This window comes from Chiloscyllium punctatum, chromosome 47 (assembly GCF_047496795.1).
Source record: "Chiloscyllium punctatum isolate Juve2018m chromosome 47, sChiPun1.3, whole genome shotgun sequence".
In the NCBI taxonomy this organism is placed as follows: domain Eukaryota; kingdom Metazoa; phylum Chordata; class Chondrichthyes; order Orectolobiformes; family Hemiscylliidae; genus Chiloscyllium; species Chiloscyllium punctatum.
The window spans coordinates 58,119,667-58,144,687 of NC_092785.1; positions in this window are offsets into that span (position 1 = coordinate 58,119,667).

Consider the following 25,021-nt stretch of genomic DNA (forward strand, 5'->3'; position numbering starts at 1 on the left):
CTTGAGTGTATAACACAGGAACAGGAGGACGCTATTCAACTTCTGAATTCTGTCAGGCAACTTGTTTGTTCAATTGCTGAGAGTAAAATACAAAAATACATCATTCAGATTTTGATGGTGTTTTACAGAAACAGGGGAAAGGGTTTCAGTCAAGAGAAGCTGTAAGGAATGTGAAGAGGCCATTCAGGCCCTCGACTCCATTCCACAGGAGCAGCAGGTGAGCACAGAGATATTGGAGCCTGTTAGTCAGTAGGAGGAGGGGAACATCTACTATCGCAAACCTTGGATCAGGAGGCAGCCACACAGCTGCTCAAGATTGGGACACATAACAGGATGCAGTCATTAAACTGCTTGAGACTGTGACACAGGGAAAGGAGGGAGTCACTCAGAGCTCGAAACTGGGGCACAGGGAAATCTGGAGGTTAGTGAGGCCCCAGCATCCTGTTATGCAAGGACAGCAGGAGGTGACTCACTCCCCACAAGTATGGGACACTGGGAGAGAAGGGGAGTTTGCTTGGAACAAACAGAAATATATGAATATGTTGCATTAGTGGTCCATTCAATCCTGCCCCAACATTCACTAAGACCACGGCTGATCTGATGGTGATTCCCTCATTCCATTTTATGGAGACTCCGCTCACTGCATCCTCTGCGCCGTTTCTTGGTCATGTTGCAGACTCAGGTGCTGCAAGAACACTCACCATGACTCATCCAGAAGGATGTGTCTAACAGGATGAGTCAGGATTTGAGGGGTCCAATGACAAGAATCAAAACACAAAATAAAGGTATCGTCAGATGTTTCGTACTCTCACATTCGCAATCCAACTCGCATAACCAGCCCATCCATTACATATTCAGGATGGAGCCCTGTGTAGATCCGGCTAGTGTACAGCTGTATGCGACCCAGCTATGTCCAGAGTGAAACACTATGCAGCCCACACCACTGCTTGATCTATAATCCTGGACTAAATGTCCAGCGTGAGGAGCTGTGCAGTCCGCACTGGTTCATTCATATATAAACCCAGGCTGTTGCATTGTTCGGTAACACTGTATTAGATCACTGCCCAGTGTGGTGAAAAATGTAACCAATGGTGTTAGTGACAGAATGTGGAGTTCCCATCCATTTACGGCTCCATATCTGCACTGTACCTTGACAAGGGGTGCTGCGAATGTGAAAATCAATGTGAGGAAGAGATATAAACGGAAACAATTTAAATACCAATAGTTCTGATTGAGGCGCATATCTCTCTAGTATTTAAAGTTGAAATAACTGAGATAATATCCAATAAGGTTTTGTGAACGGTGCAAAGAATTAAGAGGGGGATGGTGATGTTATAGTGGTTGCACTATAAGCCTCCAAATAATCAATGGGAATTAGATGAACAAATATTCAGAGAGACTGGTGAGACTTGCAGGAGCAATAGGGTTGTCATTAAAGGTGGTTTTAATTTTTCTAACATAGACTAGGACTTCCAGATGGTTAAGAACGTAGATGGAACATAAGTTATTAAGTGTGTTCAGGAAAGCTTCCACAAGCAATATAGAGAGGTTCCTATTGGGGAAGGACAAACTCGACCTACTGTTGAAAAATAAGGTCGGATAGGTGACGGAGGTAAAGTGGCGAGCATTTTGGGAATAGTGACTAGAGCTGTGTTAGTTTTAAAATAGTTATGGTAGGGACAAAATTGGTCCACAGATACAAGTTCTAAATTGGGGCAAGGCGTATGTTGTTGGAATTAGACAGAGGATTGCAGGGGATGATTGGAGTAGTTTGTTTCGAGGCAAAACGATCCCAGGCAAGTAAGAGGGCTTCAAAAGTGAGATAGCTCGAGTTCAAGGTCTATATGTTCCTGTGAGGGTGAAGGGAAAGTGAGGCTGGAAGAGACAACGCTGGATTACAAGAAATATTGAGGCTCTGATCAGAATAAAATGAGGCATGGCTCAGGTACAGGCAGGTCGTATCAAGGGAATCCCGGGAGGTACACAGGGGATAGAGGAGTTTACTGAAGAAGGAAATCAGCAAGACGAAAAGGGAGTATGAGATAGTTTTGGCTGAGCAGATTAGTGTGAATCCAAATTCAGAATAGTAAAGAAAAAGAACAACCAGAGAGAGAATAGGACGTCTTCAAATCCAAAATGGGCACGCATGTGTAAAACCTCAAGAGATGGGTGAGTTCCTCAATTCCCCATCTGTGTTTATCATGAAGAAAGACATGAAGACCTGTGACCTTTGGGAGGTTAGTTGTGATATCTTGGTACAGTCCATATCACAGTGGAGGTGCTGATGGACATATTAGAATGCATAAAATCAGATAAATCTCTTGGTCCTGACCAGATATTTCGAAGACCACTGCAGGTGGTGAGAGAAGACATTTCAGGGGCCAAGGACCCAGAAGACTGAGCGGTAACAAATGTGCCCTTATTCAAGAAGGGTTGAAAAGAAAAGCCTGGGAAAGATAGACCAGTAAGCTTCATATCTGTTTTCACTAAACCGTTTGAGAAGGTTCTGAGATATTAGGTATGCATGCATTTGGAAAAACAGAGTTTGAGTTGGAGCAGTCAGCATTGCTTTGTGCGTTACAGATCGTGCCTTAGAATTTTTGTTAGAGTTTTTGAGGAAGTGACCAGGAAGGTTGACAAGGCAGGGTGGTGGACATAGTCTATATGGATTTAAGTAAGGCCTTTGATAAGGTTCCACATGGTAGGTCGATCTGGAAGGTTAGATTACATGGACTCCAATGTAAACTGGCAAATTGGTGACACAATTGTCTTGACGTTATGAAGCAAATGGCTATGGTGGAGGTATGCTTGTCGGACTGGAGGCCTGCGACTAGTAGAGTGCCTCAGTGTTCGGTCCTGGGCCCATTGCTGTTCGTTGTCTTATACCAATGATTTGGTCCAGAGTGCACAACGCAAGGTTAGTAAGTTTGCACATGACTCGAAATTAGGAGGCATCATTTAAAATGAGAAACATTATCAGAAATTCCAGCAGTACCTTGGTCAGCTGAGGATGTGGCCTCAGAAATAGCAATTTGAGTTTAATACAGATAAGTGTGACGTCTTACATTTTGGAAAGTCAAATCCAGGTAGGAGTTTAATGATGAATGAGAGGGCCTTAAGGAGTGTAGTGGAACAAAAGGACGTTGGAGATCAATTGCACGGATGTCTGAAATTTGAGTCACAGATACACAGGACAGTGAAAAAGGCTGTTGGCACACTGGCCTTCATCAGGGCATTGAGTATAGATGTTGGGACGATATATTGCAGTTGTACAGAATGTTGGTTAGGTTGCAGTTGGAGTATTGTGTTCAGTTTTGTTCATCTTGCTCTAGAAAGGATATTATTGAACGAGAAAGAGTGTAGAACAAATTTCCAAAGATGTTTCCTGGGCTAAAGGCTCTCAGTTATAGGCAGAGGTTGGACAGGTTAGAACTTATTTCTTTTCAGCGTAGGATACCGAGGGGACTCTTATTGCAGTGTAACTCTTATAAAATTATCAGAGGCGTGCATGGAGTGAATACTTCAATTTTTTTCCCAAGGTTGATGAATCGAGGACTAGAGTACATCCATTAATGTTTGGAAAGGAAAAAAAAGTATATAAAAAGGAACCTGAGGGGTAACGTTTTTACACAGAGTGTGGTATGCATACAGACTGAGCTGCCAGTGGAAGTGATTGAGGTGGGTACAATAACAACATTGAAAAGGCATTTGGACAAATACACAGATAGGTAAGGATTAGAGGGATACAGAACAAGGGCAGGGGAATGGGGTGAGTCTGGATGGACATTCTGGTTGCCATGGTCCAGTCATACTGGGAGTCTCGTGCAATATGACTGTAAATGAGTGTGTTTTGGAGTGGAAACAGAGTGGGGGAGACTGAGAAAAAATGTCATTGAAGGATATGTTCACAGGTTTCAGAATGCTGATTTGAAGACAATTCGATAGTATCATGCAACACGGGTCTGTATTTCGAAGAATTATGAGTGAAAGGGATATTGCTGTGAGTTCAGGCGATGGAGACTTTTGGATGAGCATTTGTTCTGCAGCTTTGTAACTGGGAGTGAGGACAGCAGAGTCTTCGCCTCACTGGGCTGAATCTAACAAAAAACTGTCGCAGTGACATTTTCATTAATTGTGACAGAGGGATTGTCTGCACGAGGCTGAACTACTTTCCTGGTGCTATCTTACCAAACTCATCTCATTAACTACTCACCCCACTCCATTGTGTCCCTCTCATACAATGCCAGCTCGATTCTCCCACCCATCATGACTGGAGGTACTCAAAATCGCCCGGATGCTCCTGGATATTCCATGACCCCTGACACTGGGGCCATCTTTAAAAGGCCAAGGGGCACATGGTTGAGCTTTCTCAGTTTGCAGCTGCCCTGCACAGTTTACCCTGAGCATGGCAGATAAGGGGAAATTACATCACGTTTTTCGACAGGGGCACGGAGGTTCTGGTGGATGGGCTAGTACAAAAGGGGACCATTCTCTTCCCAGAGGGATCACACCACCAGACCCACCGATCCTGGTCTGAGCTCACCACCCAGCTCAGTGCAGTATCTGCGGTCTGAGTAAATGTCCAGCAAAACAGGACAAGCTTCAACAACCTTCCCCGCTCTGTTAGGATAAGGGTCACCATATTCTCTCTGCTCCCTCAGACTCACTGTATGTTTGGTATAGCACCTGTTCCCGAACAGGGCTCATGCTCTTCCACTCTCACTACTGCATACAGCACCATCCCTCTCTTTCTCTCTGCATCTCTAATGCCCCCCACAGAGTTATAGAATATTCTGGAGAATGCCAATTATCGAATTTTCCAGATCATGTTCCAAGTTTCAGTAAAGCGGCTGTGCCCCAGTGTGTAACACGTAAGAGGATGGAGTAGAGGTGTACGTTTTTCAAATCACACACAATTGAAATCCATCATGAGGCCATTCAGTACTTCAAACATGCTCCAACATTCAATACGTTTGGAGTTGAAATGATGGTTTTCTCAGCTCCACCTTACAGGAACTTTCAGTCATTTGACCCGCAGGCTCCTGTTACCGAGCAGACAATTCTCAGAAACTTTTTACCCCATGTTTCTTCTTGCATGTGTTCATCAGGAAGTTTATCAGAAATTGCAGCAGGACCTTAATCAGGTGGGGAAGTGGGCCGTGAAATGGCAAATGGAATTTAATATCGATGCGTGATGTCTTACATTTTGGGAACTCAAATCAAGTTAGGAGTCTCATGCTGAATGGGAGAATCTTCAAGGGTGTAGTGGGCAGAGAGATCTTGGAGTTCAGGTGCATGGTTCTCTGAGAGTGGAGTCACAGTGAGACAGGGCAGTGAAGAAGGCTTTTGGCACATTGGCCTTCATCAGGTAGGACATTGAGTATAGAAGTTGGGAATTTATGTTGCAGTTACACAGGACTTTGGTAAGTCCGCACTTGGAGTATTGTGTTCGGTTTTGTCACGTTGTTATAGGGAGGATGCTATTAAATTAGAAAGAATGCAGAAGAAATTTACAAAGATGTTGCCAGGACCCAATGGTCTGAGTTGTAGGGAGAGGTTGGACAAGCTAGGACCTTTTCTTGAGCATGTAGGAAACTGAGGGAGTCCTTATAGAGCTGAATAAGATCATGATGGTGGGGTTAATGCTCTCAGTCTTTTTCCAAGTTTTAGAGAATCGAGGACGAGAGAGGATCAGTTTAAGATTAAAGGGGAAGGAATAACAGGGAACTTGAGGGGCCAGTTCTTTACACAAAGGCTGATATGTGGATGAGATGCCCACAGGAGTGATTGAAGGAGATACATTAACAACATTTCAAAAGCATTTGGATAAATATGTTGATAGGAATGGACTGGAAGGATATGGGCCAACTGCAGGGAATTGGGGTTAGCATGGATGGACATTTACAAGGTGGACTCGAACCCCTCTGTTAATTAAAACCAAACACCCAGAAAAGCTCGCCTCACCTTGTAATCTGTAAAAATATGAGCGACACAGATCTCCTACATTCCACTATTTAAACAAAAATTAACAAGTTAGTTTCTTAACTTAATAGTGAACACTAAACAACAACTATTCACAAATACAAGCCCCTCTTTTCTTAGCTACTTAATATCTGACTCCAACTCTGTAAAAATATTCTGTTCCAACAGCCCACATATGAAACATTACAATCTCAAGACCACACAGTGTCTATCTTCTCCGCTGTGTTCACTCTTCCAGCTGCTGATCTCCCTGGGTCATTTTTTTTATTGCAAGTAAGTTTGACATGAACATGTATCTTTGATAGAGAGTGTTTGAGATGGTCAGTTAGCACTGTTGCTCTACAGCAGTTACTCTGCTGTTGGATGGCAGTAGCTCTCCCTCTAGTGTTCAAATGCTGGGTTTATATACTCCCCATGATACAACAATTCTCATAATTTGATTGCTTTCCAGATGCCCAAACAATAATATTCAAGTTCCGTTGGCTTCTGGTATCCTGAACGTTATTTAAAATCTTTGGTAGTATTTGAATTGTTGTCAAAACAGCAACCAAAACTCAGGTCTCCATTTCCCAGCTAATTGTGACATGTGGAACAATCTGACATTTAGCTGGCATCTGTGCTGTACTTTCTATTCAACAAACCCCGTTCTGTCTTAAAGTGACCTGACATGGTTTCGGCTTCATAAGACCTCCCTCCTTCAGAAAACAAAAGAACCATCAGAATGAAAAGATGGCTTCGTTTCTTTTCCTCTAATTCTTAATCCCATTATTATGAAATACAAAAGTATTAATCTCAATTATGTCATTCATATTAATTTTGTACACCTATTTAAACCGGAATAAGTCAAATCTTATCTAAACCTTTTCCTTTAAATCCGCGATAACACATCTGCTACATTTTAGGACCCACAGCATGTACATTTTGTAAGTTTAAAGTTGGTGTGATAAGACTCCAATGAAATACTCTCATATTCTGGTCTTTAAATATTCCAAAAAACGTGAGAGGTTTGTCGTTGTCCACAACCATCTCCGACAATTTATTTGTCACATAAACATTAAAATATTGTCAGGTCAGTGCAAAACTTTATCATTCTTTTTCAATAATGGAGAATGTTGTATTTTTCTTTCTGGTGGATATTGCGTTTTTCGACAAGTAGCCAATTAGCCACTCAAATCCATCATAACCTTTCTGTATCAATACATCTCCAACCCCGAAATCCCTAGAAGCAAATAGAATTTTCAAAGGGTTTCAGAATATTTGGTGCAGCTAAAACTGTTGCGGTGATTAATCCTGCTTTAAAATTCTCAAATACCTCCTGGCATTGTTCTGTCCACCACAATTCTGTTTCCTTCTTTACTAAGTCCATCAGTGGTGCCAATACGCTGCTGAAGTTAGGAACAAACTTCCGATAGAATCCAATCAGTTCCAAAAATTGAAGCATCTCTTTCTTCGAGCATGGCAGTGGAAATTCCTCAAAGCCCTTCGTCTTTGTGTTCCATGGGGTCAACCTTCCATGGCCAATGTAATGTCCCAAGAACGTCCCCTCTGCCTTCGCGAATTCTGTTTTCTTTAAGTTTATTACCAAGTTTGCTTCTTGTAATCGTTCAACATGCTCTGCCAACTGTAACATGTGAACTTGCAATCACTTGCTAAAGGTCACTACATCATACAGATAAACTGCACAATTTGTTCATCTGACCATACCTCTGTTCCTGAGTCACTAAACCTGGCTTTGACGGGAATTCCTATCACTGGTGGCAATACTAATACGTCATCCCCACAGGAAATTGTCAAACTTTCAGAGTTTTTATCTGCCACGTGCTTCATTCTATGCTGAGCCCTTCAGGTACTGTTTAGCGAACTCACCTACTCCATCTAATCTCTCCCTCACCTCACATACATAATCCGAGTGTGAGATCTCTGACTTCGGTCCTGTCCAGTTATATTCAATTAATTCCAAAGGACCTCTCACTTCAAATGTTAACTCAAAGGAGGTAAACTGAGTAGATTTATTTGGGGCAAATAATTTTTGTCTAATGGCAAACAATTTAATGAGACACCTTCATTCCAATCATTTCGGTAATCCGAACAGTACACTGTTAATATGGTCTTCAGCGTCTGATGTTAACTTTCTAAGGCTCCCTGGGATTCAGGATGGAACGCCCTTGATTTAAACTGCTGTATGCCTAAGCTACCCATGACTTCCTTAAACAGCTGAGCGGTAAAATGAGACCTTGGTCTGACTGAATCTCTCTGCGGAGCCCACAGTGTGTAAAGAAAGCTACCAACTCCTCCACCTCCCTTTTTACCTTAACACTCCATAATAGAATTGCCTCTGGAAATCTGGTAGACACATCCATTATGGCTAGAATTTCCACTTTTATTTTAGATAGGGGAGCTACATAACTCATCATAACCTACGTGAAATGTTCTTCGAATGCAGGAATTGGTAACAAAGGTGCTGGCTTTATTCCTGCCTGTGACTTACCTACCATTTAGAATGTTTGACATGTACATCAAAAAATAACCACGTCCTTTTGCATTCCAGGCCACTAGAAATGCCTCTGTACCTTAGCCTGGATCTTCTGTCCACCTAGGTGACCCCCTGCAGTTAGTTTATGTGTTACCCGTAACACTGTACGCTACCTCTAACACAATCTGGTGCACTTAGGCCCATTCCCCTTCTGCACTCACCTATCGGGGTCTCCATTTTAATTTTAGCATTCTATCTTTAAGTTAACAACGTTCGACAATATATTTTGATTCCTTTTCTGTGTGTGTGCATGTGTATGTGTGTGTGAATGTGTGTGTATATATCTGTTGTAAGTCCATTAGCCTTTCAGGACTAAACCCCTCTGCCTGATCCTCTGCCTGTTCTGGTTTTTCCTGCACCGTGACATCAAACAGGGGGTCAGTTCACTGCACATCAACTCCTTTGGCTTTTTATTTTGGTTTTCCTTCCTGCTCTAACTTATGACAGTGGAATCTTGTTACTATACAGTCTGGAAGAATCCTGGGTATTTTTCTTTTAACTCCCCAATTCCCTAGTTTTCCTTTTGCCTTCTCCAACACATGGGTTGCAACTCCCACCTTGGATCCAGTTAAATCGTTCACAAGAACAAACTGTTTTCCTGGAACTGACACTCTGTTACTCACTGTCACTGTTACTTCCCCAACCTTGAATTGGCATTCCATCCTGATGTTACACAAGGGAATACTTAATTTCTAACCCCATTCCACAAATTGTCACGATCTTGATTAATATCACAGAAAGAGTGAAAATACTTTCATCTCTCACTATTAGAGGCCGAGAGAAAGTGAGGGCTGCAGATGCTGGAGGTGAGAGTTGAAAAGTGTGGGGCTGGAAAAGCACAACATGTCGGCAGCATCCGAGGGGCAGAAGAGTTGACGTTTCAGGCATAAATCCTTCATCAGGAAAGTGGGGGGTGGGGTAAGGGAGTTGGACAGGGGCCGAGAAATAAATAGGAGGGTGGGGGTGGAGCTGGGTGGAAGATAGTTTGGAAGGCGGTAGGTAGGCGCAGGTGGGATGTGATGGTGATATGTTGGAGAGGAGGGTGTTGTGGATAGGACAACTAGAACCCTCAAACGAGAACCATCATCAACGTTGACTTCACCAAATTCCAAATCTCCTCTCCACCAACCTCTCCCAGATCCAACCGTTCAACCTCGCACTGCCCTCTTGAACTGCCCTGACTGGCCATCTTCCTTCCCACCTACCGACTCCACCCTCCCCTCTGACATATCACTCTTACTCCCACCTACATCTTCTTATCGCCTTCCCAGTGACCCTCCCACCAGCTCAGCTACTACCCTCGTATTTATCTTTCAGTCGCATTGTCCCCCAACCACATTCCTGACTATGGGTTTCTGCCTGATATTCAATTGTCCTGCTGTTTGGATGCTGCCTGATCTGTTGTGCTTTTCTGGCGCCTCACTTATCAACTATTAGAGACTGAGCAGATCCCGTATCTCACAAAATTATAACTTCTTGTCCTTCTCCCCCTGTTATTTCTGAGTAAACTTTATCTAGAGAGGTGAATTCTTTCAGAGATCAGGTACTGACTCCATACCCAGCCCTTGCCTAGGCTGAGTACTCTCCTGCAGCTCCTTGGCTCCACTTGGGGTCTCCTTTACCAGTTTCACTAATGCCACTGGAAATAGCCTCTTCTGCCACATCTTTCCCAAAGGTCCTTCCTTCAACGACCATCACAGTGTGTCCCAGCTTACTTCAATGAAACCACCTTTTCCTAGTGCTCTTCTTAAACCATAGGCACTGTCATTTTATGTATTCCACGCCCTTTTGCTGAGAACACCTGAGGCCTTTCACCTCCTTTCAGCCCCTTTGGGCTTCTTTTTTCACTTGTGGTAAACTATTGTGCACTACTGTTTGCTTTGTAATGTGTGAACTTCCCTTCTCCCAATTTCTATCCCTCATAGCATGCAAATTCTCCCAGAAGCTAAATTTCATCTCATGCACCAATGCATATTTACCTGCCATTTCTGCCGCTCTTCTCGCTTCTTGAACTTTCTGTTCGTGCACATGAATTCTTAGCATCTCTGGAAGTGAGTCTTTAAACTTCTTCAGCAGATTAATATCCCTTCAAGCCTCACAGGTCTTATCTATTTTTAAGTCCAGCACCCATCTTACAAAATGACTGTTGTTAATTATTTCAAACTTAACACAAGTCTGACCTGGTTCCGTCTCTATTTTCATGAACCTCTGTCTATATGCTTCTGATACCAATTAATAGCCAATCAAAATAGCCAATTTGACATCTGCATAATCTCTTGATCCCTCATCTGACAGCGCTGTACATACCTCACCAGTTGTGCCAACCAGCTTAGTCTGAACGATCATTACCCACAATTTCACTGGACCGGTAATCTGCCGAGTCATTTTTTTCAAATGAAATAAAAAAGGTTTTGACATTTTTCTCACCGAAATATGACAAGGCGCTAACATAGTTGTATACATCCCGACGTTCTCCCTTCATCTCCATCCTGTTAATTTAACTTTCTTGTCTAATTCCCAACTTCTGAATCTCAAATTCTCTCTCTCTTTCTTTTTCCTCTCCTTCTCTTTTTTCTCTCTCTGTTTCCGTCTCTTTCTTTATATTCTAACTTCAGTTGCCATATCTGCAATTAAAGTTTTTTCTAACTCGACTGCACTTGTCTGTTTCTTTGATACATCAAAGTGCTTGACCAACTGCATGATAATTTCTGGTTTCCTTTTGTCCCTGGATAAACCCAATTCCAATCTATATGCTAATTCTAAAAAATGTCCTGCTTCTGTCTTTCTAAACTTTCTTGGCAAATTTGGGAACCTCTTTAGTAATGTTAAAAGCCTCACTTTTAATTTAAACAACAACAAGTAAACAAAATTAAACAGATTTTCCGACCGGTTTTATTTGAAGATCGTGGTCACTAATTGCAACGTGTTGGAATTTGCTGGGACATTGTGTACCCGAAATCTGTTCAAATCTGTCCAAGTCCCATACGGCAGGGCCCCAAACTGTGAAGACATCTATGTCGAGGACTTATGTTAATTAAAACCACAAACCCAAAAAAGCTCACCTCACCTCGTAATCTGTTAATACATGAGTGACAAAGAACTCCCAAATTCCACTAATAAAAGAAAAATAGCAGTTTTTATATATGCAAGTTAGCTCACTGTGCTTGAAGGTTTGTTTTCTGACGATTCGACACTATGACTCGGTAACATCATCAGTGAGAGTCTCTGCTGAAGTCTCTGCTGGTGGTATGTCGTGCCTCTCTATTTATAGGTCTTGGGTTCTTAAGATGGGTGATGTCATTTCCAGTTCTTTTGTTTTACAAGAGAAGGTAGATAGGATCTAAATTGATGCGTTTATTGATGGACTTCTGGTCAGAATGCCATTCCTCTAAGAACATCCTTGCGTGTCTTAGTATGTGTGTGCATTGTCCCAATCAAAGTGGTGCCCTTCTTTGTCTGTATGTATGGAACATAGTGATAATGGGTCATGTCTTTTGGTGGCCAGTTGGTGTTCGTGTATCCTGGTAACATGATAACAGGACCATTTCAATGGCGGAAAATAATTTTAAATACACTGTTTAATGAATGTGCATGTGCAGATATGTAACATTTTTCACATGTGCACAACCCATTCTAAATGAACAACGGAGGCACACGAAAAGTGATGCATATGATGTACAAAATTGATAAAACATTAAAACATCATTGGATCCTCATCTAAAGTGATATGTTTCCCCTCCTCTCAACGTTCCCTTCTTTTCTAGAATTCTCTACTCCAATCTCTCCTTCTTATCAGGATGTGTGTTATTAATTCTTACTTCTGGTGTCGCAACTTATTTCAGTTAATCCCCTTTCTATCAGAATTCAATATATTGGCCTGTTCTTTTCAAAGCTAGTGTCTGTCATATTTTTGGAGATAAAAAGTCTGGCATCAGAGCCAGCATTTGAACACATTACACTGTTGTCCATGCACTATACGAAGGACCACAGCACACAGGAATTGCCAAAACATTGAGGGATGTACATCTAATTCTTTCAATGATCTAGTTTTCTCATTTTTCACATTTCCTCATCTATGTTGTCGCGCTCTTTCTCTCTTTGTATCTAGTTAAGAAATTTAGCAATTTTTCTTTGCGTCCCTTCTCTCAAAGCCCCTTCTTTCGGTTTATGTCTATTGCTCTCTTCTAGATGTAATGTGATTATAATTGAGCAATGTAACTGCAAAGACATTCAGGAGGAGCTGGCCAGAGTTAATTGGAAAGGGAGCTGAGCAGGGCAGACCATGGAGCAGCAAAAGCAGGAATTTCTGGGGATATTTCGGAGGATACCAGAAATTCTCCCAAAGGAGATGAAACATACTCATGGGAGAACAAGGCAGCCTTGAGTAATAAGGCATGAAACCAAAATAGGAAACATACAATATGGTGAAGATGATTGGGAAACCAGAGAATTCATTGGCTCGGAAACTACATAAGGCTGGCATCACTGACACTACAGAGCTCTTAATCATGGTCAGGGAGAGAAACAGAGGAAAAACATTCACTTTAAACACAGAAGATGATATTACTCAAGGAAAAAAATTGAGGTGAATTAAACAATTGAATTAAAATCAGTTACTTGGCTTTGCAGAATGTGTCAGTTTGAAAGCCTGATCCGGGGAGAGACCCTCAGGAGAATGAAAGTATGAAAATGGAAGTGTTACCACATCAGAAACCAGAGTAGGTCACTGAGTACATGACTGATGGGTGAATGGGTCTCGATGTGAACTAAGGGACAGACAGCAGAATTGTATTGCAGATATTGCAGCTCAAAACTTCGTTTTTATGTAGTGCTGTAGACTACAGCAGTAGGAGAAGAAAAACAGCATTCAACCACAACCTGTAACTTTTAGCCTCGAATAATTTCCTCAGTCTGCCATTACCATCAATATGATCTATGTTTCAGTAATGACTGTGGGTGAACATGACTGGGTCAGAACCACGTGAACCTAAACCTGACGTGAACCCATTAAAGCTACCACATTTGACCAACAGATCTGATCAAAGCTCCGCAATCCTGTCACATTCTGACATAACTGGTGATGGATGATTAAACAAATGACTGGAGCAAAGGACTCCACAAATATCCCCATCCTCAGTAATCGAACAGCTCTGCACATCAGTGTAAACGACCAGGATGTGGTATCTGCACCACCCTCAGCCAGAAGTGTGGAGTTGATGATCCACCTCACCCTCGCCATGATACCCACAGAATCACAGATGCCCGTCTTCAACCAATTCGATTTGCTGTTCGTGACATGAAGAAACAGCTGAACACAGTACGTACGAAAAAGGCAATGGTCCCTGTCACCATTCCTGCAATAGGACTGAAGACTTGTGCTGCACAACAAGCCGTGTCCCTGGGGAAGCTCTTTCATTCCAGCACTAACTCTGACATCTCCCTGTTAATGTGGAAAATTACTCAACTATGTCCAGTTCCTAAAAGGATTATAATTACAATCTGGCCAGTTACCTCCGTCTCAGACCCACCTCGACAGTCAAATTGGTGGGAGTTCTTTTTGACAGAGTTACCAAGCAGCACAGAAATAACCTGCTCAGTATGATTTCAGATAGGTCCCCATGTCGAGATGGTGCTGCTGTGGAAAGGTCACTGGATTACTAATCCAGACCAGGCTAATGCTCTGGCAGCTGGTGTAAGTTAAACACAATTGACAAAATATTAGGATGCAAAATCTGGTGTCCGTAAATAGTGACCTTCAAGCCAATGTCGATTGTAAACACCAATTTGCTTCACAAATGTACTTTCAGAAAGTGAATCCCTCGTGCTTTCCTGGTCTGGCCTAAACGTGACTGCAGACACACAGACATGTGATAAACTTTGCAATGGTCTCTGAATCCGCCAAACAAGACATTCTATTGTATCAAACTGTACCGAGGTCTAAAGGATAAAACCGGACAGAACACCCGGCCCCAGCCTCAGTATCGGAAAAAGGGAATGAGAAACACAGTCCTGTTGACCCTGCTTCCTAACATCTGAGAGCTTGTGACAACATTTACAGACTACAGAGAAACATCGGGAATGGAGTAGGCCATACAACACATTGAGCATTCCCCATTCCAGTTCATGTTCAAATATGTACACAATGCACTTTTTCCACACACTGTACACATCCCTTAATGCGATTAACTGTGGGAAGCTATAAAGTAGGAAGTGCAGTAGTCCATTTGGTCTGTCGAGTTTGCTACCCAATTCAATATAATGATATCTTGCCCTTTATTTCCATATCGTTCTCCTTCTCTCCCACCATTCCTTTACTGTCTCTAAATCATTATTTATATTCAGTGTCTTGGCTTCCAGGTTCGAGCGCATTCCCCAGGTTCACCAGTCACTGATTGCAGACATTTATTGTCATCTCATTGCAGAATGGTCTGCCTGTACCTAATACTGTGGGCCCTTGTTTTAGACACCACAGCCAGGGGAATTATTATCCCTGCTTCCAATCTGTCTCACCCTGTCAGATCTTTATATATCTCACTGAGATCTCCACCCATTTTCCTAAACCACATGGAATACAGGCCCAGTCGCCCCAAACTCTGCTCCCACAACAAGCCTGTCATCCTAGAGATCGGTCTGGAAATCCTTCACTGCTCTCCCTCAATGTCAGGTTTGTCCTTTATAATGTACTAAGACCAAAGCTGCAGAATACTGCACAGTGTTTGAGATAGGGTCTCACCAAAGCTCTCTACAGCTGCAGTAAGACACGCTTACTCCTGGACTCAAATCCCCCTGAAATGAAGGTCAGCACATCATTGATCTTCCTATCTGGTTCTTGCTCCTGCAATATTGCTTTCAGTGACTGGTATGCAGGGAGATCCAGATCCTTTGCAATGTTACAGCTCCCCACTTGGTAGGTCTATGTACACTGGGCAGCGTGTGAATGCCATTCCCAGTATTGCCTTGTGGGTTCAGACCTCACTGTGCTTCAGGGACCTCGGAGGGCCGCACAGAAGGAAACAACAAAAAGGCGCATACGTCGCTTTTCAGATCAACATGTTTCAAACAATCCTTTTTCAAACGAAAAGCTGCCAATCTCTTGTTCCAACCAAAGGACATACTGTCACCTCAACCCACCTTGCTCTCCATCTGCCACGTATTTGCCCATTCACTCCACTTGTCTTAGTCACCTTGAAGCTTTTTTACAACCTTCTCACCCACTCGCAATCCAACATCCTTTAGTTCTATCAGCAGGTTGGGATATATTGTATTTGATTCCTGCAACCAAATGTTTAATGGGTATTGTGAACAGCTGGGACCTGAGCACCGATCTCCGTGATATCCCAGAAACCTTCCTCTATTACGTTTTTAAAATGATATTTATTTCCTGAATCTGGGTGTGACTGGCTGGGCCAGCATTTATTGCCTGTCCCTGGTTGCCCCTTGAGAAGGTGGTGGTGAGCTGCCTTGTTGAACCGCTGCAGTCCACTGTGGATTCAGTGTTGGTAACACCACTGAATGCCAAGGGGTAGGTTAGATTGTATTTTAGTGGTGATGTTCACGGTCTGGCATTTGTGTGACGTGACTATTACTTGCTACTTGTCAGCCTGGATACTGTCGAGATCTTGTTGTATTTGAACATGGACTGCTTCAGTATCTGAGGAGACACAAATGTTGCAGAAGAGTGTGCAATCATTGGCAAACATCTCCACTTCTGACCTTAAAATGGAGGCAAGGTCATTGATCAAGCAGCCCAGAAGATGTTTGGGCCTAGGCCACTGCCCGAGGGACTCCTACAGAAACGTCCTGGCGCTGGGTTGACTGACCTTTATCAACCATGGCCATCTTCCGACGTGTCAGGTATGATTCTAACCAGCGGGGAGTTTGCCCCTGATACCCATTGATTCCAGTTTTGCTAAGGCCCCTTGATAACACACTTGGGCGAAGGCAGCCTTGATTTAAAGGGCTGTCACTCTCACCCCACCTCTGGAATTCAGCTCTTTTGCCAATGTTTGAACCACGGTAATGAGGTCAGGAGCTGAGAGGCCCTGGTGGAGCCAAAACTGGGCGTCATTGACCAGGGTATTGCTGAGCAGGTGCTACTTAAAAGCACTGAGACCTTCCACCACTTTACTGATGATCGAGAGTAGACTGATGAAGTGGTAATTGGCCGGATTGGATTTGGTCTGCATTTTATATACAGGAGATACTTGGGGTAATTTTCCATGTAATCAGGGAAATGTTGTTGTAACGGTATTGGAACAGCTTGGTGAGGGCAGTGACAAGATCTGGAGAACAACCTTTCATTACTATTGCCAGAATGTTGTCAGAGTATGTACCCTCTGAGGTATCCAGTGTCTCCAACTGAATCTGGATATCGTGTGGAGTGAATCAAATTGGCTGATGACTGGTAACTGAATTGTTGAGGGCCACTGGAGGAGGCCGAGATGGATCAACCACTCAGCACTTCTGACTGAAGATTGTTGCGAATGCATGAACGTTATCTTTTGCACTGATTTGCTAGGCTCTTCCATCATTAAGGATGGGGATACTTGTGGAATCTCCTACTCCGATGACTTGTTTAATTGTCCATAACTATTCTCTACTAGAAGTAGAAGGACTGCAGAGCTGAGATCTGCACCGTTGCTTGTGGGATCCCTTTGCTCTGTCTATGACGAACAGCTTATGCTGTTTGGCACACAGGTAGTCCTGGTTGGTGGCTTCATCAGGCTGGCACCTCATTTTCAGGTACGCCCGGTGCTGCTCCTGCCCTCCTGCACACTCCATTGAATCAAGGTTGATCCTCTGTCTTGATGGTAATTGTTGTGAGGGGGATATGCCAGGACATGAGGTTGTGCTGGAGTACAATTCTGCTGCTATTGATGACCCACAACATATTATCGAAACCCAGACTTTAACTGCTAGATCTGTTCAAAGTCTGTCCTATTTAGCACAGTGATAGTACCACCTAAAATGGTGGAGGTTATTCTCAATATGCAAGTGTGACTTTATCTCCACAATGACTATGCGGTGGTTACTCTTACCCGACACTGTCGTGGACAGATACTTCTGCAACTGGTAGATTAGTAAAGCTGTGGTCAAATATGGCTTTTCCCTCTTGTGGGTTCCTTCACCACCTGCTGCAGACCGAGTCGAGAAGTTATATCCTTTCGGACCCAACCAGCTCAATCAGTAATGCTGCTGCTGAACCACTCTTTTAGTGGACATTGACGTCCCTAACCCAGAGTACATTTTGTGCCTTTGCCACCCTCAGCGCTTCCTCCAAGTGTTGGTCAGCTTGGAGGAGTACTAACTCATCAGTTGGAAGAGGCTGGTACGTGGTAATCAGCAGGAGGTTTCCTTTCCCATGTGTAACCTAACGCCATGAGAGTTCATGGGATACAGAGTCACTGTTGAGGACTCCCAGAACAATTCCCTTCAAACTGTATCCCACGGTGCCACCACTTCTGCTTTGTCTGTCCTGCTGGTGAGAGAGGAGATATCCGGGGAAGGTGATGGGGTGTCAGGGATATAGTCATACTCACAGAATCAGACCTTAAATACAATGTCAGGCTGTTGATTCACAAGTCTGTTTATTTCTATTCACTGCCTCCTGCCAGCTGTCCATATATTCACCCCAATCCACGAAGATTTGATTTTGCAAACTAGGCTTGGAGCTTTAACGAAATCTTTCTGAAAATCCACATGTTTTACATCCATTGCTTCTCTTTCATTTGTCTCCCAGTCTGTTTCTCAAACATAATTCCCATTTCATAAATCTATGTTAGTGTTGTCTATGACCATTATTTTCAGTCCCAATAATTTCTCCCAAACGATTTAATTACTATATTCTATGTTCCATGTACTATTTCGTTTTCCACGCGAGACTTGGTTTTCCTGGTATTGTCAGAAAGTTCTGTGAAGACAGAACTGAAGTACTGGATTCATAGTTTTGCCACTTCCCTGTTTCCCATTCTCCATTCTCTGGTTTCAAACTGGAAAAAACCTGCACTTTATTTTCATACTTCTCACATTGACATAATTTGACAAGCTATAACAGTTCACTCTTATAACCTTTGTGAACATTATCTTCATAAACCCATCAATTCTTGTGTTAAGCTGCTCAGTCATTGACCTTCCACATCATACACTCACAGGAGCATAGTCTCTGTGCCAACAGAAATACAGCACGATCTATATTAGTCCCACTTTCCGACAAAAGGCTCATAGCCCGAAATGTTATGGCACTTCCAAGTGCTTGTCCAAGTACTTTTAACAGTTGAGAGGTTAACCTTGATAACTCCCCTCTCAGAAAGTACTTTCCAGACCCCAATACCCTCTGGGTGAAGGAAAAGTCATCTTTAAATCCTCTCTGAACCTCAAACCCTTCACTTTAAAAGTGTGCTCCCTTGTTCTTGACCCTCTGTCGAAAAGGAACAGATGCTGTCTGTCCACCCTGTTAATGCCCCTTGTTACCTTATCCTTCTGAATCACATCCCCCTCAGCCTCTCTGTCCAAAGTAAACAACCCGAGCTTATCCAGCCTCTCTCCATAGCTGATATGCTCCATTCCAGGGAACATCCTGGTGAATCACCTCTGCAACCCCCTCCAGTACAATCACATCCTTCCTTATAATGAGGCTCCCAGAACGACATACAGTACTCCATCATGGACTAAACCAAGCCCTGTATATCACTTATAATCTACTCCCTGATTAATAAACGCGACACCCAAGGTTCAATTCTTAACTAGTCCATTACCCTGTTCAGTCACATTCAGGGATGTGTGGAGAAACACCCTCTGAGCTCCCTAGTGTACTGCCAATCGTTGTGTACACCCCATGTCTGGTTCCTCCTTCCAAAGTACATCATCTCATATTTATCAGGATCACATTCCATCTGCCATTGATCTGCCCATCTGATCATTCCACTTGTATTTACCTTTAAAATCAGAACTTCCTGCTCACTGCCAACCACCCGGCCAATCTTTGTGTCAAACACAAACTTACTTATCACAACTCCCACCCCTCCACCCACTCCCCCTCCAGATTCACATCTATACCATTTATGAATGCTACAAACAATAAGGGACACAACACTGATCCCTGTGGTACACCAGGGGACACTGGTCTCCAGTCACACAAACAGCCTTCTCCCCCCACCCTCTGCCTCCTGACACTAAGACAATTTTCGCTGTAACTTTTCAAGTTATCCTTGATACTCTGAGATTTTACTTTATTTTTTTCAGTTCCCCATGCGGAACTTTGTCAAAGGCATTGCATCAAAACTAAATAAGCGACCTCCTCAAACTAATTGAATCAACTCCATTAGTGTGACTTCACTCTGATAAAGTCATGATGATCATCCCTGATCAAAACTTGCCATTCTGATTGGAGTTCAATTTTCTCCTTCTCTATTTTCTCCAGTAGTTTCCCAAACAGTGATTTATTACTCGCTCGTCTATAGTTTCCTGGTCTATCTCTACCACCCTTACTGTGAAGTGCAATCATAATAGCTGTTCTCCAGTCTTCTGGCACCTCCCCTATTGTCAGATTCTAATTAAAATTTCCAGTCAGCGTCTTTCCTCCCTTGACTCCAACATTATCCAGACCTGCAGATTGGTCCAATTTTATACCAGACAAAGGCTCAAACCGCTGCTCGTATTTTACATCAATCTCTTTTCAAGAGCTTTCCAGTCCATCTTCTTGAATTTTGTACCTGCATCCTCCTTCTCCCAAGTAAAACAGCTGTGATGTTTACATGTAACAATCTATCAATATTCTCCGGGTTGACACACTGATTGCCCCTTTGGTTTCTAATGGACACGAACTGTTGCTGATTATTCTGTTCTACTTGTCCATGTAGAATATCATGGGATTCTCCCTCATCTCTCCTGCTTGCACTTCTCCATGTCCCTCGGTTATTCTCTCCCCTCTATGTTTCTAAGTTTCACTAAAATCACCTCTCATCTTTTGAAACTCGAGATCACAGGCTGAGTTTCCACATCAGACAATCTTGCCATTTTAGGGATTAATCTGGAGAATACCTTTTGCAGTTCGTCTGTAGTATATTCTATAAGAGTGGCACAGTGGCTCAGTGGTTGGCATTGCTGCCTCATAGCACCAGGGTCCTGGGTTCAATTCCAGCCACGGGCAACTGCCTGTGTGGAGCTCATTTTGGGCGGAACGGTGGCAGAGTGGTTAGCACTGCTGCCTCACAGCGCCAGGGACCCGGGTTCAATTCCCGCCTCTGGCGACTGACTGTGTGGAGTTTGCACATTCTCTCCGTGTCTGCGTGGGTTTCCTCCGGGTGCTCCGGTTTCCTCCCACAGTCCAAAGATGTGCAGGTCAGGTGAATTGGCCATGCTAAATTGCCCGTAGTGTTAGGTAAGGGGTAGATGTAGATGTAGGGGTATGGGTGGGTTACGCTTCGGCGGGGCGGTGTGGACTTGTTGGGCCGAAGGGCCTGTTTCCACACTGTAAGTAATCTCATCTTAGATTGGGACTCCAAATGGTACACAATACTCTCAGTTTAGTCTCAGCAACACTCTGTGCAGCTGGCGCATGGCATCTTCTATATTTCAATTACATTCACATGAATGTAAACCTAATTTTTCGTTTCCTATATGCTTGTGTTTAGATTACATTGCATTACAGAGAGGAAACAGGCCCTTTGGCCCAACAAGTCCACACCGACCCACCAAAGCGTAACCCACCCATACCCCTACATTTACCCCTTACCTAACACTCCGGACAATTTAGCATGGCCAATGCACCCTGACCTGCATATCTTTGAACTGTGGGAGGAAACCGGAACACCCAGAGGAAACCCACACAGACACGGGGAGAATGTGTAAACTCCACACAGTCAGTCACCTGAGGCGGGAGTTGAACCCGTGTCTCTGGCGCTGTGAGGTAGCAGTGCTAACCACTGTGCCACTGTGCTGCCCAATTCCTATCACTTTAACTTTTCTTATGATGTTAGTAGGAGAGTTCTTAAAAAAGATCATCTTGAATATCCAACTATACCTTATCCATTAGCTCCTCATTGCCTACGTCCACAAGAATCATCTTCAAACCATTCCAAAAAATGTTTGCCACTTATGGTTTTCGTTTCATCGATGCATTATCATCCTCCCTAGTTTTCCCATTACCTTCTATATATCCAGTAACACGTTCTTTATAATCGAGCCCAACAGACACCCGACCGCGGATGACAAGTTACTGATCTGTAGTTCACCACTCTCCATCTTCATCCTTTCTTAAACTGTTGGATAATATTTGTAACCTTTGCCTTATCCAGATTGGCTAAATATCTTTCGGGAATGTATTGGAAAACAACGTGATAATCTGCGATGCAATCAATATGTCTATTGCTGCTTCCTCTGAAACTCTTGTATGAAGTACATCTGATCTGTCAGATTTATAAATACTCAATTCAGCTTCCTTTTAAAACATGACCTCAACACTGATAAGAATGGTCTTAGGCTTTACTTACACAAGCCCCATGGTAACTTGGTATTTCTGGGAGAATTTCTGGATATTCTGCCTTGAAGATAGACACAAAGAAACTGTTTCGTTACCCTGCGATTTCTCTGTTGTCTTCAATAGATTACCCTGTCTGCACACCCACTGTTCCATATTTGACCTTGTTTTTACTTTTGTTTCATACACTAATGTACTTTTTGTTTAGCAATCTTTATGTTTTTCTTTTGTTTGTATGCTTTTTCGCTTTTTGATTTTCTTTTCGTGGTCATCCGTTGCTGGGTCCTATATTTCTCCGAATCCACTGGCTTACTACGGTACTTGACATTTTTCTAAGCTGATTCCTGTGATCTAATAGATAGTTGAAGGTGAGGCTGAAAGGGTTAGGTCAGAGAGGCAGGTGGACCAGATTGATCGGAAGGAAGATGAACACATAGGAACGTTCAAAAGGAGGGAGGATGCTGAGTTGGAAGATTGGACTGGGATAAGGTGGAGTTAGGGTAAATGGGGAAACTGGTGAAACCTACATTAATCCCCTGTGGTTGGAGGGTCCCATGGTAGAAGGGGAACCTTTCTTCATCCATGCTTCGGCTGGTTAGGGTTTGGTGATGGAGGAATCCCAGGACTCTCACGTCCTTGGCAGAGTGGAAAGGAGAATTAAAGTGTTCAGACACAAGTCAGTGGAGTTGGTCAATGTGGCTATCCCAGATATGTTCTCTCAAATGATCCACCTGCCTTACCAATGTAGAGAAGACCACACTGGCTTTAATGTATGTAATAGATGAGGCGTTCTGTCTCCCTTCAACACCGATCACTTTCAACCCCACCTTCATCTACCTATCGTATTCCTAGCAACCTCCCTCCTGCCACACCGCCTTCTCATTTATCTCTCAGCCCCCTTCATCATAAGCCTTATTCCTGATGAAGGGCTTATGCCCAAAACGTCAATTCTCCTGCTCCTAGTACGCTGCCTGACTGTGCTTTTCCAACACCACACTCTTCAACTCTGATCTTCTAGCACCACATTCCTCGACTCTGATCTCCAGCATCTGCAGTCCCCATTATCTCCTCACACCTTCAGGGCTTGGACGATTCAGATTTATAACAGTTACTTCAAATAAAACAAAACTACCGTGTACTCAAACAGCATAAAAAAAAAACAATGCATTGTGGTCACTGTTCCCAAAAGGTCCTTTACAGCAAAGTCTTCAATTAGATCTTTTGATCATCCAACACCAATTTCTAAATAACCTGATCTCTAGCTCCGTGCTCGACAAAATGTTAATGCCAGCTATCTAACACATGCTCATGAAATCCATTTTACCAGCATTAGCATTCAGTTGGGTTAACACAGTTTAGATATAGTGTAAACAGGACATTATTACTGCAGTACCCACAAATGTGTATATCTCATTTCCCGTTTTATAACATGTCCAGCATTTGTATTGCAGCTTTCTCTTTGATATATAACTCCCATCAATGTTTCCTTCTCCTTGCTGTTTTTGCACTCCACCTTTCTAGATTCTGGAGAATCTGAGCGATGTGGGATTTGGGGAGATTAATGGTAGAGATCATCTCGCCACATCATTTATGATCTTCTTAAGCATCATTGTGATATTTTCTCCAGATCTCCCGTTATGCTGATTGAGTAGAGAAGGACAATGATCTTCCAACAATGCTCTGTATTTGCCCCAGAGAGCTGAGACAGCTCGAACCTGGGTGGGAACCTTACAACAGGATGGTAAAGCATTACTGCTGCTGTACAGGGTCTTAGTGAGATCACATCTGGAGTAGTGTGTACAGATTTAGTCTCTTCAATGAAGAAAGAATGTTGTTATATTGGAAGGAGCTCAGAGATGGTTCCCTCAGCTGATTCCTGCAAAGAAGATGCTAGCTTATAACGAAAGGATGATCAGGTTGATGCAATAGCCATTGGAGTTTACAAAAATAAAGGATGATCTTATTTCAACATAGATGACAGGAAGGAGTCAACAACTGAAGAGAATTACACAGATAGTGGGGGAATCCATTCCGTTCTCCAGACTGTAACACAGGAACAACAGGAGGATATTCAGGCCTTTGAGCCTGTTACATCAGAATAGGACGACACTGTTCAGCCCCTCGAGCCCGATGTATATTTATAGGAGGAGGCCAATCAGCCCCTCGAATCTATAACACCGGACCCAGAGTAGGCCATGCTGCACCAGTATATTGTTACACAGCAACAGGATCAGTCCATTCAGCCTCCTCAAGTCCGTAACATAGGAACTGGAAGAGGTCACACAATGACTGGAGATTGTTACACTGGGATAACAGGAGGCCATTCAGACCCACCGAGTCGGTTGCAAGGGAAACGTGTTAGGATAAAAACTATCTGAGACTTTTTTCATGAGAAAGGAGGAGGTAATTCAGACACGTGTCTGTTGTATGGGAACAAGAGAAGACCAATCGCTCCCTTCGTCCCATCTCTGGGATACATGAGGAGACCGTTCAGTATCTCCACCGATTATGGAGAAATATGAGAACACCCATCAGACCCACAGAACGTTACACAGTAACGGGAAGATTCCATAATCCCCCACCCCTCTAACGCATCAACAGGAGGTGGTCATTCTGGCCTTGGAGATGACAACATGGGAACACCAGAAAGACTTCATCCCATCGATTTTGTACACAAGCAGGATGATGAGTCCAGTCAGCCACACATACCGCTTATGCAGCAATTGGAGCACATCTCTTAAAACCCTTTTGTCCATCAAACAGGAATTCAAAGAAAACGTAAAGGTTTTCAAAAGGGAAGAACTTATAATAACTAAATATATTAGGGAGTAAAATGTAGCAATAAAGTCTTGTAATTTAAGGCAAATTATTAGAATCCATTGTTGAGGACATTTGCAAACGTAAACCACAATCCATCGGACTCAACATGGTTTTACAAAAGATAAACAATGATTGAAGTGTTTTCTTGATTTATTAAAGATGTGACAAACAAGGTGGATAGTGGGAATCCTGGAGATGGAATATATCTG